At 42.1% G+C, this 13,085-nt stretch overlaps 1 protein-coding gene across 1 annotated transcript in view; it reads right to left on the bottom strand.

Moving 5' to 3' along the window:
- Window positions 1-13,085, bottom strand: part of BACH1 (BTB and CNC homology 1, basic leucine zipper transcription factor 1) — a 151,677-nt gene that overhangs the window by 48,126 nt on the left and 90,466 nt on the right. The gene's annotated exons all lie outside the window — the stretch shown is intronic.

Consider the following 13,085-nt stretch of genomic DNA (forward strand, 5'->3'; position numbering starts at 1 on the left):
CGGGGAGGTTGCAGGGTCGGGTCGTAAGGGTCGGGGCGGGCCTCGGGGAGGCGGCGGTGGGGTCCCCGGACCTCCGCGCGTGGCACAGCCCGCAGCCTGAACTGATTCCCACTCCAGGACCACCTGTCCTCTCCCTTCTGAGGGCAGAATAGAAAGGCCGAGCGCCTCCTCGCCCCGGGAGCTGCAGGACGCCCTACTTCAGCCGAGTCGTCGCGTGCCCGGGTGCCCGCGGACAACAGGAGAGAGGACGGGCGCTGGCCCCACAGGGGTCGTTTTACCCCTTGAAGAGCTCCTCGCTGCCTGCCCTGGGGGTGGCGGGCGCCCAGGTTCGCAGGGTACTTGAGCTTGCTGGTTGGGATGTATCAAGTGCGTCCAGGGTTTTGTGGAGCGCGTCTAGCAGTTGCTCTACTTCTTACTGACGTGAAACAAGGGCCCCCACGACAGGTGTTCCCTTTTCGCTGTCGCTGCCAGGAAGCTTCCAGCCAGGTTCAGCGCCCAGTGGTGTCAGCCGGCCCATCTCGAGCCTTGGTTCCGCTGTCATCTTCTAGTGCTTATTCTGGTATTTATCCAACTGTCAATTTTGAAATTATGTTCCCAAGCCATTTAACACCTCTGGAGTTCAAAGCAGTGGCTGTCAGCGGAGAGGGATGCACGCGCAGCGGAGGGGACTGTGCACGCCAACTCCACGAGGGTTCCTGCGGAGATGGCACGGACCTTGAGGTCTGTAGCCAAAGGACGATTTGTGTGAAGGGATTTTATTGTTAGCTTTGGAGCCAGTAACAAGAAGACAGCCGTGGAGTTCCCGGGGCAAAAAGGATACCAAGATAATACTTCAGGTATTATCGCTAACATGACTGCATTTGCACCCACAGGCTGTGGGGCTTGGGGACATTTGAGTTACATCCAAAATACATGAGAAAATCACGTAAGTGAAGTTGGATGACCTAGAATTAGGGGAGGCTTCCCGGAGCATTGTGTCTTAATTGGGAAGAGTGGAACCCAGCGGTCTAGATAGGGTCCAGAGGTGGGAGGTACCTCGCATCCCGGGCTGCCTCAGTTCTTGGTGGGAGTGCAGATATTTAGTGAAACATGAGGAAAGGACACTTGGAAATAAACCATGAAAGAAGGATTGAAGTTCTTCCAGACACACGAGAGCGCCCGAGGCTTTATTCTCCTTCCACCCTGAGCCAGTGGAATTACAGTCTTTTTTCTACACCTATGCAGTTTTTTCTAGGGGAAGATCAGACCCTCCTCTTTGGGAGGAACTCTTGCTTCTTTAGATAATAGCAGTGACATTTTCTAGCCTGAAAACTATGACGTATGCCCTGACATGTTTAATTATTTGAGAAGCTCTCACAAAGGTATACCAATGTGCTGAGAGTATCAAGGCAAGTGAGTGACTCTCAAGCTTCAATTTGGGTAAGAATATCTGGTTTGCTTGTTAAAATGCAGATTCCGGCCAGGAGCAGTGGCTCATGCCTGCAATCTCAGCACTTTGGGAGGCCGAGGCGGGCGGATCGCGAGATGAGGAGATCAAGACCATCCTGGCCAACATGGTGAAACCCCGTTTCTACTAAAATACAAAAAATTAGCCGGGCGTGAAGGCGCCCGCCTGTAGTCTCAGCCACTCAGGAGGCTGACACAGGGGAATCGCTTGAACCTAGTGGGTGGAGGTTGCAGTGAGCTGAGATCTGCCTGGCGACAGAGCAAGACTCCGTCTCAAAAAAAAAAAAAAAAGTTTCCTGGGTCCCACCCCCAAAAGATTTTAATTTTGTAGATCTGAGTAGGACCTAAGGATCTGCATTTTTAATACTGAAGCATGTGGTCTTCAAGCTTGTGGCATGTAGTAGGGACAGGATGAAAAATGAAACTGGAGAATGAAATGAAACTGAGTCAGTATGAGAAGGTCCTCATGCACAGCACCTGGAGTTTGGACTTTATCCCGTGGTCTGTAATAAGTGAGTAGAGGTTTTTAAGTCGTGTGGTTGTTTTTAAAAGCTAATTCTAGTATTGAGAAGGAATGGGAGTGGAAACATGGTAGGCTGAATGAAGGAATGACTGAATGATGATGCAGTAAAATAGTGAAAGATGTGGCACTTTTTGTTTTCAGTATTCTCTTGCTTTGAACCAAAACCACTTAGAATATATTTCTTTTAAAACCTGAATATCAGTGTAAATATTCACAAACAACTGTATGTTCTGACCTATGTCTTCTGGACTTCCAGAGTTAGCATTAACATTATTAGCTGCCAGGCCAACAAAAGCTTGAGTAATCCTACTATACTCGGAATCAAGAAGAGTGGCTACATCATTGGTCAACTTTGAAGGACATCGGCCTCAAGATCTTTTACACTAACTCATACATTTATTGAAATATATTACTAAAACAGATTTTTAAAAATTATCTTGAGGTTATAATGAGACATAGTGCTTCTACCCAATTCCTATTGGAAAAAAAAAATTTAAGATTTGGGGACCAAGAAAAAAAATTGATTTTTTTTTTTTTTTGAGATGGTGTCTGTCTCTGTCACGCAGGCTGGTGTGCAGTGGCATGATTTCATCTCATTGCAACCTCTGCCTCCCAGATTCAAGTGATTCTCCTGCCTCAGCCTCCTGAGTAGCTGGAATTACAGGCACCCGCCACCAGGCCCAGCTAATTTTTATATTTTTAGTAGAGACGGGGTTTCACCATGTTGGCCAGGCTGATCTCAAACTCCCGACCTCAAATGATCCACCTGCCTTGGCCTCCCAAAGTGCTGGGATTACAGGCATGAGCTACTACTCCCAGCTGATTGCTTTCAATTGGTATTGATAATAGTTTGAAACTGGGACAAGTAGCCTAGTGTTGTGGTCTTTCTGCTCCTTAGCTCAGGTAGGTCCAAGTTCGTGTCTCACAACCAGGAAAAATTAGGCATACACACACCGGAGAGTGAGTGGAGTGGAATTGATTAAAAGAAAGGAAAGCTCTCAGCAAAGAGGGAATGCTGGGATTGGTTCCCCTACCCAAAAGTGGGAAAATCCCCTCTCGTGTGGCTGATCCTGGGGCTTTTATCCACTCAAAATGGGGAGTGCATACTGATTGGTTTGTGAGTTTGCAAAAAAAAGGTTTAGGCAAAAACACCACTCAAAGGCAGGCACGACAGTGTAGAAAACCAATTAGAAAGGGTAGGTATATGTAAAATAGGTGAAGGGTGGGGGTCAGAGGAAAGCGTACCAAACAGGAAGACAAGTTCTCAATCTGGTCTGAGAATTTAACTTGTACCTTGGCTTTCAGGCTTTAAACTGTCTTTAGCTTGGATGTGAGGTTTCACCGGAGACCTGCCTCTATCTGCTAGGTATTTGACTGTCTCCTGTTGCTATCGCTAGTAGCACAACATAAAGATTTTTGCTACTGTTTCACAGTGATTTGCAATTGGTGCTTTTTTTTGTTCATGTAGTTTTGTTTTTAGTGCATTATTCTTTAGGAAAATATATCCATGAAGCTTGGGCATCACAGCTTACTGCTATGTCCTTGATTTGTACTTCTCATTGACTGTGAGAAGTGATGGCTAGTTTTTCTGCTGTGAGCAGGTTTTGTGATATACAATACCGTTCGCAAGATGTTATATATGTGCATTGTCACATTTCTTTCAAAAATGATATTTCCGATTTTTCCAAACATACATATCTTCTTTCTGGACATCATACTGATTTTATTACCAAAATAAAATCTTATTAATTTAACTCTGAAAACAATTTAACTATAAGCCACCAGTAGGGAATGATTTTTAATAAAACCTAGATATATACACCATCATTTTCTCCTCTAATAACAGGTTGCCTTGCCAGACCCTCAAAAATGAGGGAGCTAAATCATACAAATAGGTGACATGTTCATGGCTATAAGGAACCATAGCATAATATTTGGACAATAAAACATAATACATATCCTGGAAAAACTTGGATGTGTAGTCAGTGTAACCCTTATCCCCTGTCCTACTCCCTAACCTCAGGAAACATCCACACATCCATATTTATTCCCTACCCACCTTTGGTTCTGAATCCTCATTTCCACAGATGCAACATGACATCTATAACCCCTACAAATCTGCATACCCCTCCAGCCTTCCCAGAACTTCACTCCCTCCATCTTCTTTGCCTGAGCTCCTTTTGTCTTTAAGTATTCACTTGCTAAGTCAAGAAAATTATTGGAGGGAGGCAGGGCAAAAAAACTAGGCTTTAAACTGTGGGGAATTACCCAGATAAAACAAACACAAGTCTCCCCACTTGAAAAACTGCTCTTTGACACCTGTACCCTAAGATGTGATTATGGATTAAAGTCATAGCACTCCTGCCCCCAGGTTGGAAGGTTTTATGGAAAATGAGCGTATTTTATTAGAAGACAATGAGAACTTCCTGGAGCAGATCAGTAAACACACCCTCATGTTTACCTGATAACTGAAATCAAAGATAAGGTGTAGCCTCTGGTTTGAAAAGTTACAAAGTCTAAGATCAAGATAAGGCAGAAAAATGAAAAGGAAATAGCCAGTTTTGAAGCAGAACTCAGTGGGACAGGGGCCAAATCAGTGAAAGAGGTGCTACTCAGATACCAGATATCATGACAACCAAAGTGGCCCAAACACCCAAAAAAATTGTGCTTTTGAAAACCAGCAGGAGGTTGCAGTGGACTAAAGATGGCCACAAAATTTTTATTATTTTTCCCATCGAGAATGGGAGTTTATTTTTAATCATCTTGAATCTGGCCCTGTGACTGCATAGCCAAGAAGGCAGAAGTGATGCTCTGCCAGTTCTGGTTCTAGTCTTTTAGAAGACTGTCAGCCTCCACTTCCTCTTTCTCCAAATGAGCTCTCTTGGGACATTCTCTCTCAGAACCAAACCACCAGGCATGGGGCATGTGTGGCCTTTTCACTCAGGAGCCCCAGCAATCAGCCAGTACTGAGCATCACGTGCCAGTCACGTGAATGAGCCATCTAGGATGTTCTCTGGTCAAGTCTATACAAAAGAACTTTCCAGTTGAGCCCAGCCAACACATAGAATTATGAAATAATAAAATGATTATTGTTGAAAGTCATGAAATTTTGCAGTTTTTTTCATATAGCAATAGATAACCAAAATCAAGATTAAATAAAATATCAGATTATTAAAATGGAGCATGAAAATGGAGTTAAATTTGTAAGAACCACAACCCCAATGATCATGACTTAGAGGAAAGTTCAGTAAATAAAAAAGAAAATATGTGAGAAAGGCTGTTTCAGTTTAAACCTGTGTCAAGCTCCTAGACCTAAAATGACACTTGAAATTTTCCTCCATTAGAAATTCATTGTGCTACAAATTTTCTCTCATTCTGTTACATATATTTATATAATGAAGTAGAGAAATTATTCTCTCATAAGCTAATGCTGCAAAATGTTTTTATATATATGTATATGTACATACATATATATATATATATTTTTTTTTTTTTTTTTTGAGACGGAGTCTTGCTCTGTCGCCCAGGCTGGAGTGCAGTGGCCGGATCTCAGCTCACTGCAAGCTCCGCCTCCCGGGTTTACGCCATTCTCTCGCCTCAGCCTCCCGAGTAGCTGGGACTACAGGCGCCCGCCACCTTGCCCGGCTAGTTTTTTGTATTTTTTAGTAGAGACGGGGTTTCACTGTGTTAGCCAGGATGGTCTCGATCTCCTGACCTCGTGATCCACCCGTCTCGGCCTCCCAAAGTGCTGGGATTACAGGCTTGAGCCACCGCGCCCGGCCACATACATATATTTTTAACATTAACATGTATAATAGTTTATAATATTTAAATGTTTAAGTGTTTTATATAATTATACATTTATCACCATATATATGCACACGCACATATGTATACACACACATACACATATACATACATATAAATGCTTGGGGATAGAAAGAATCTTGGATGTAGCCTGAATCTTGGATGTAGCCTGACTGCTCTGCATCCAACTGGGGAGGAGTGAGGGGAGAAGAAAGTTGAGTTCCAGCCAGAAAGGTGACAGAAGACTGCCCAAAGCTTCATGTAATCAATCCCTCAATCCTGTGGAAAAGTTACTAAACGTTTGGTGCCAGTGCCTTCCTCCAGAGTCAGTGATGCTTATGCTTGGTACTGAATCAGAGACAGCACCTACAGCACCTTCTGCCATAGTCACACATCTGCAAAGGACAGAAAAATCCAACCTGATAGCTGTGTTCTATGTATTTGTTGGTGTTTACACCAAGGATTGTCGCCTGCAGCTCTTGATCTTTTATTCTGAAAAGTTGTGGTAGTAGTAAAGGCTACTCTATAACATACCTGTTTTAATAAATGTATTCTCAATTTTTTAAAGCAAAACTGGCACAACCAAGAGGTGCCAATTTTGACTCATGTTTTTACTTCACCTCTTCATATACCACTTCATTGAGTGTCCTCAATCAGGTTCTCATTCAGATTCTCAATAGAGGCAAATTTTGCCCCCCCACCCTGCAACCCCCCCCCCCCAGGAGATATGGTTATGGGGTGGGTGGTACTAGCCTCTAGCAGGTAGAGGCCAGAGATGCTGCAAAACATTCTACAATGCACAGCACAGTGCCCATGAATAAAATACTTTGTGAATAAGGATACATTATTTGCCATTCAGAACAAAGAATTATCTGGCCCAAGTTTCCACACAGCCAAGGCTGAGAAACCCTGACCTAGAGATATTCATGCCCCAATATGAGAAATGTGTGTATACATTAAAAGAAAGTGTAAAGGAATAAACGAACAAAGTGGAAGGAAAAAAAAAATGGAGCCAGGAAAGAAGCTAAAACATACATATTGCAAAACATGTGTCTTTGATAAAGATGAGCTACAGATTTATCTGTAGCTTCCTGGCATCCAGGTAAAAAGATAAGCCAGATAATTGAATCGTGAGCTAACTGAGGGCTGAGTGGCCACCATGAGAAGTACTGAACTCCTAGAGGAGAGACCATAGACACAGGTTGTCATCACAACAGCCTATTCCCTGGACTGAGATGCCATACATAGGGAGCACTTTGGAAAGGGAGGAAAATGATTGATCCTTGAATAAGAACTACTGGGTCAGAGGAGAGATACGGATATTAGCATGAAAAGATAGAACAGTCAATTGATTAGGGATGCTGGGTTTTCAGCCTTGATGGCTCCAGATTCCCTCTCCAGCCTCCTCCACACTGCTCTGTACCCTAGGAGGCAGGCCTCTTAGGATGGTATTCATGGATTCCCCATGTTCCCTCACTTCTGGTTGATACGGATAATGGCAGATGTCTACAGGAACTCAGCTGTCTACCTGCCAGGCCATGGTTTGGCTATGGCTATATTCCTCTACCAAAGTCCCCATCTCCTGCCAGGCCCCCCTCACCTACAGCTAAAGTCAAAGCAACATCACTCTAAGAGTGGTGACATTTCCCTACTTTGGTTAGCTCTAGAGTGCATCGCCCCTTTGGTGGGTTCCCTGCCCTCATCCTTGTAAATGGTTCCATCTGTTTCCTGTCAGTTCCCTGACTGATTCACCAGATTAAGACTTGAGGGTAAGGAGAGTGACTATGTTAACACATCAAAGGAAAGAATGTGAATGTAGTAAAGAGCACTTAACTCCTAAAGCCAGTAAAGGGAAAGCTAGAGGTACAAATAGGAGCATCATATCCCTTGCCCTACCTGGGACACAGTATTTTACTCCTGGGCCCTGTTAACCTGCAGGACAGGAGAAGGATGGAAGCACAGGCTACCATGGTTTGGTTCTACTAGATTAGCTATCAAGGTCTTCCAACTTGGATTTCTCTTTGATTTCTTTCGAATAATTATTTGCCTGTACATGTACATTTACCTACTGGAAGAGATAGGTTGGTTAGTAAGCATCAATATTTGAAACACTTGTTAGCTATATCCTCATTGTAAGTTAATAAAGTATCTTTCCAGTGTTCCCCCTGCCTCTGCAGCTTCAGGTGAACGTGCATCCTAAAGCTGGTATCACCACTGATGTGTCTGTAGTTCGGGTTTCTACATCAGCAAGTTCAAAATCATGGTGAGATGACAATCCTGCAGTGACCTGGTTCAGGTGTTTCCTACTTCATGGAAACACCCTCTTTATTCATCATAGTAGCTTCAGGACTGACCTTTAGATCAGGGATGCTTTATTTTCCATACACTTACCTTGCCCTAAATCCCTTTGTGACAGACACTGCTTTGCCTACCCAGTATCCCTTCCTTGCTAACATAATCCTCATTAAATGTGCAATGTACCAACTTAAAACATGCCTTTCCAGATTGCCTTAGCTATGTGACCTAGTCCTTCTCAACCACATATAAGCAAATATGGACTCAATACAATTTCCAGGAAAGTTTTTACTTTCCTGATAACAAAAGACTAAATCAGCTGTGCTTATGCCCTCTGCCCACCTTCGCTTGAATGACTGGAGGAGGAGCTCTTTTCTTTCAATCACAAGGGTGAAAACTACAGGCTAATGATAGCAGAGCAGGAAGCTAGGAAGAAGCTCAGGTGCTTGATGACTTTCTTGAGCAGCTGATTAGCCCTGGTTACTGAGTTTACTCTTCTTTTAAAAGCAGAGAAAGAAAACCCTATTCAGATAAGCTTCTAGAGTTGAGTTTCTATGACATGAAGCCGAATGCAGTCTTAACTGATACCCCTTCTTAATCTCAAGTTCCTCATGTCATTCTGTATAAACATACATGCTAAGAGCCCTGAAGTCATGCATCCTCTGTTGTATGGGAGTAAGTAGGTTGTTATAAAAATATTCAGTGCAATAAACGGAATGTTTATGTCTCACCAAAATTCTTATGTTGCAATCCCAACCCCCATTGTAATATTACGGGGTCAGGCCTTTGGAAGGTGATTAGTTCTTGAGAATGGAACCCTCATAAATGGAATTAGTGCCCTTATGAAAGGAACCCCATAAAGCTCCCTCCCCCATCCCACCATGTGAAAACACAGCAAGAAGGTGACATCTGCAACCCAAAAGAGAGCCTTCAGCAGAACGTAACCAAGCTGAACCATGATCTTGGACTTCCAGCCTCCAGAACTGTAAGAAATGAGTGCTTGTTGTACAAGCCACTATGGTATTCTGTTAAAGCAGCACAAATTGACCCAGACACTCAACCTACACCTATGATCCTGGAAACTGGCAAATGAATAGCACTGAATGACAGTATAATGGTGTTGACAGGCTGGGCATGGTGGCTCATGCCTGTAATCCCATCACTTTGGGAGGCCAAAGTGGGTGGATCACGAGGTCAGGAGATGGAGACTACCCTGGCTAACATGGTGAAACCCTGTATCAACTAAAAATATAAAAAATTAGCCAGGCACGGTGGCGGGTGCCTGTAGTCCCAGCTACTCGGGAGGCTGGGGTAGGAGAATGGCGTGAACCCGGGAGGCGGAGCTTGCAGTGAGCCGAGATAGCGCCATTGCAGTCCAGCCTGGGGAATAGAGCAAGACTTCCATCTAAAAAAAAAAAAAAAAGATAGTGTTGACAGAAATAAAAGAACAAAAGATGTATGTTATTATGAAATTATGAAGAATATTATTGACTTCAGTATTGCTACCTCCCCTTGGATATAATAAGGTCACACACAAGAAAACACAGATATAGATAAGCCAGTAAAAACAGTCTGACAAAGTTCCAGGAAATGGCTCTTTCGAAACATGGGACAGCTGCCAAACAAAAAAAAAAAAGGAAACTAAAATCCTTCAAAACAATTTTATGGATTTCAGCTCTGCAAAAACATTGGGGGAGCATGTGAAATTATATGGAATTATTCTGATACTCAGCCTCTTTTATTGTGCACTTTATGAAAGAATAATCAATAAAACATCTGTCATAATTACATAACATTTAAAAAGCAGATCCACTTAACGTGGCCAAAATAAACTAAATGTATTTTAAATCCATGTCTCTGGACTGAAGCTACAGGAATGAGGAGATGTTGAATCCCGTTTAATAAAAGGAAACATCTTTTTATACTAGCAATTTGAGAATTTTACCTAAGTAAAAAGAGACTCTAGAATGAATATTAAGCTTACAGTTCTAAAAGCATCCATTTAAATTGATTAGAACACTGGAAAATTACCCACTGGCTAAATAAGATTTCCAGAAGGAATACTATTGAAAATGCTTTTTACATCCCTTAGGAAAAATAGGGAAAATAAACAGAGGGCATATCTCTAATTAACTACATGTACCCCTTGGGTTTCCATAAACAAGCTCTAATATAATTTGATTCTCTATCCTTACCAATGGGAAGTCAAGCATAAAACCATGTGCAAGCACCGCATGGTGTGGCATAGGAAAGAAAACATTAATCATAGACATTTTATCACTTTTTGATAGACGAAAATCCATGTTTCTATTAGCAGATACAAATAGATCAGTCTGTGCCCTTATTACTTTTCTAGTTGGTGCCCGAAATCCCTTAAAGATTGACTATTTGGGGTGAAGGTTTTGCGTATTCAGAAGCTCTCTGTTAAAATACAAATTCTTTCAGAGGGCAAACATGAAGCCACATTCAAGGACAGTCATAATCACTCTAGTGAGAAGCAGCTCATAAAAATACTCATGGCAACTGGGATTTAAATGCATTTTGACAGGAAAGTGGAAGAAAGCATCAAGAGCAGAATCCATGCCACTGTCACGACCTGAGAGAAATTTGGTGGAGTCGAGGAGGGCAGTAGAGGGCACTGAATGCTAAGTAGCAGGAGGATGACAGAGACAAATTCTGAATCATTGACAGGTGAGCATAGCTTTTGGAAACAAGCGTTACCTATTCAGTAAGATTTTTATTAAAAATCCAGCTTTAAGATATCAAAAATAAGGCCCTGAGATCTGTAAATTCATCATGATTAGTAGAAAAATAAAGAACGGAATATGTTATGAAAGTGCAAAAAGCAGGAAAGATTTAAATACATCTATCCACATTCAATATTCAAAATGTATTTTTGTGAATCTGGTATTTCATAGATTTTGTTTCATTTGATACACCAGGAATATCTCAAATGAAAGTATATAAAACAGGAATTATCTCAAATGAAGAAGTTGAGTTTTCAGGCCAAAAGCTGGCAAAGGTTGCCATGCAGTCTTCAAGCTCGTTGACCAAGAGCCCTTTCCTCCACCTGAAACATTCCCTGAAGATCCCGTAAATAAATACAGGTAAATAAACTTGACTATGGACTTCATAAGTGTCTTCTTATATCAATTTATATGCATGTTTTAAAGTTTTATATTATACAGTGTGCAGTTATATCTTTTTTAAGTATGATGTGTAATCGTTTAATAAAAGGTCTATTAATTGCCTATTATGTCATATGATTTGTAGGAGGTATTTTGATCAATTTTATTTATAATGGTCAAAAGTGGCAAAATCCTGGCCTCTGTGGAGTCCCTGCTGGGAGAGAATATGAAGCAAGCCACGGATGGCTTAGAATAGAAACTGGAAGGAAGCTACGTTGGGCTTCCTGCTATCTGAATCACCAAGTTCAGGAACTAAGTATTTACTAGTCTTGAGTACTTATTAGTTCAATTCAGGCTAACAGGAAGTCATTGATGAGAAAGTAGATGGAATAGAAATCAATGTAGGCTGCTTTTGGAGGGATTTCCATCCCTCGTGGAGAGGCATTTCAGCATAATGATTACAAACGTGGACTTCAGTTAGAGCCAGAGTGTTTGAAACCCACTTCTACTACTTACCCATTTGTGCCTGTTTCTTCAACCATAAATATGGATTATGCTGGTACTTATTTGTTGCAAATATTAAATGAGTTAACATACAAAGAGCATTTAGACCAGCACATAGGCATAATCGTATATTAACTTTATGATTATAGAAGCCAAGAATATTTTAGACAAAAGCAAGGGTGAGGCAGAGATCGGGTCGTGCCCAAGCCTAATTTGCTGATTCTGAGAAGGGACTAGATAGCATCAAGAAACATGAAGATGGTGGCACTGAGGATTTTTTAGCTTTGAAGTTATGTAAGAGGAATACTAATCATTCCTTAATGTGAAACTATCCAAGAGATATTACCCTAATTTACATTTCAGTTATAAACTGGTTTGATGATGGCCTTTGGAATAGAGGACGTGTGTGCGCTTGTGCATTGAAATAAGCATCTTCTAAGTGAAAACAAAACTGTGAAAACAGCCTCCCAGGGAGTAGGCTGGAGTTGAAGTGCACAGTGTTGGTGATCCACCGAGACCCTTCAGACACCTTTTACCATTTTTGTGCACCTCTCTGCTCTTGCTCCCAATGGCCAGCCCTTCTTTAGAAGACTTCCCTCAGTCTAATGAAGCTGCTTCCCACCCCCATCCCCTGCACATGTTGATTCAGAAATGCCTGCAACTTTACCTCTCTCTGGATGGTGCTTAGCTGCTGCACAGAGGAGTATGAAAGCCAAGCTCCCCTGCCTCACGTTATTCTCTAAGTTCCCCTGTGGGATAAGGCCACACTTATCTTCCGCAGGACTTTTGTCCAATATTGCACCTTTTTTGGCTTCCTCTCCTTCCCTATTCTCCCTTTGTTGCCTTACTGATTTCCCTTGGGAGGAAAATAATAAATAACAAATCACTTGCACATGAATCCTTGTCTCAGGGTCTGCTTCTGGGGAACCCAGCTGCTATGATCTGAATGTTTGTGTTCCCTCAAGATCCGTATGTGAAAATCCTACCCCCAAGGTGATGGTTTTAGAAAATGTGGCTTTTAGGAAGTGATTAATGCACTTAGTATACTTATAAAAGAGGCCCCAGAGAGCTGGCTAGCTTTGTCTATGTGAGAACATGGCAAGGCGGCACCATCCATGAACCAGGAAGTGGGCCCTCTCTAGACATAGAATCCACCTGTTTCTGGATCTCAGACTTCCCAGCCTCCAGAACTGTGAAAAATAAAATTCTGTTTTTATAAGCCTCCCAGTTTATGATATTTTGTTACAGCAGCCCAAACAGACTAACACACTGACAAGACAGAAGTGAAGATACTTTTTGTCTTATTTTATAATAAGTGATTAGTAATTAAGGCACACTCTGGGATCAGGAAATCTGAATTCAAATCTTGCCCTTAGCTATGC

Source organism: Colobus angolensis, unplaced genomic scaffold (genome assembly GCF_000951035.1).
Source record: "Colobus angolensis palliatus isolate OR3802 unplaced genomic scaffold, Cang.pa_1.0 Scaffold69, whole genome shotgun sequence".
Classification (NCBI taxonomy): domain Eukaryota; kingdom Metazoa; phylum Chordata; class Mammalia; order Primates; family Cercopithecidae; genus Colobus; species Colobus angolensis.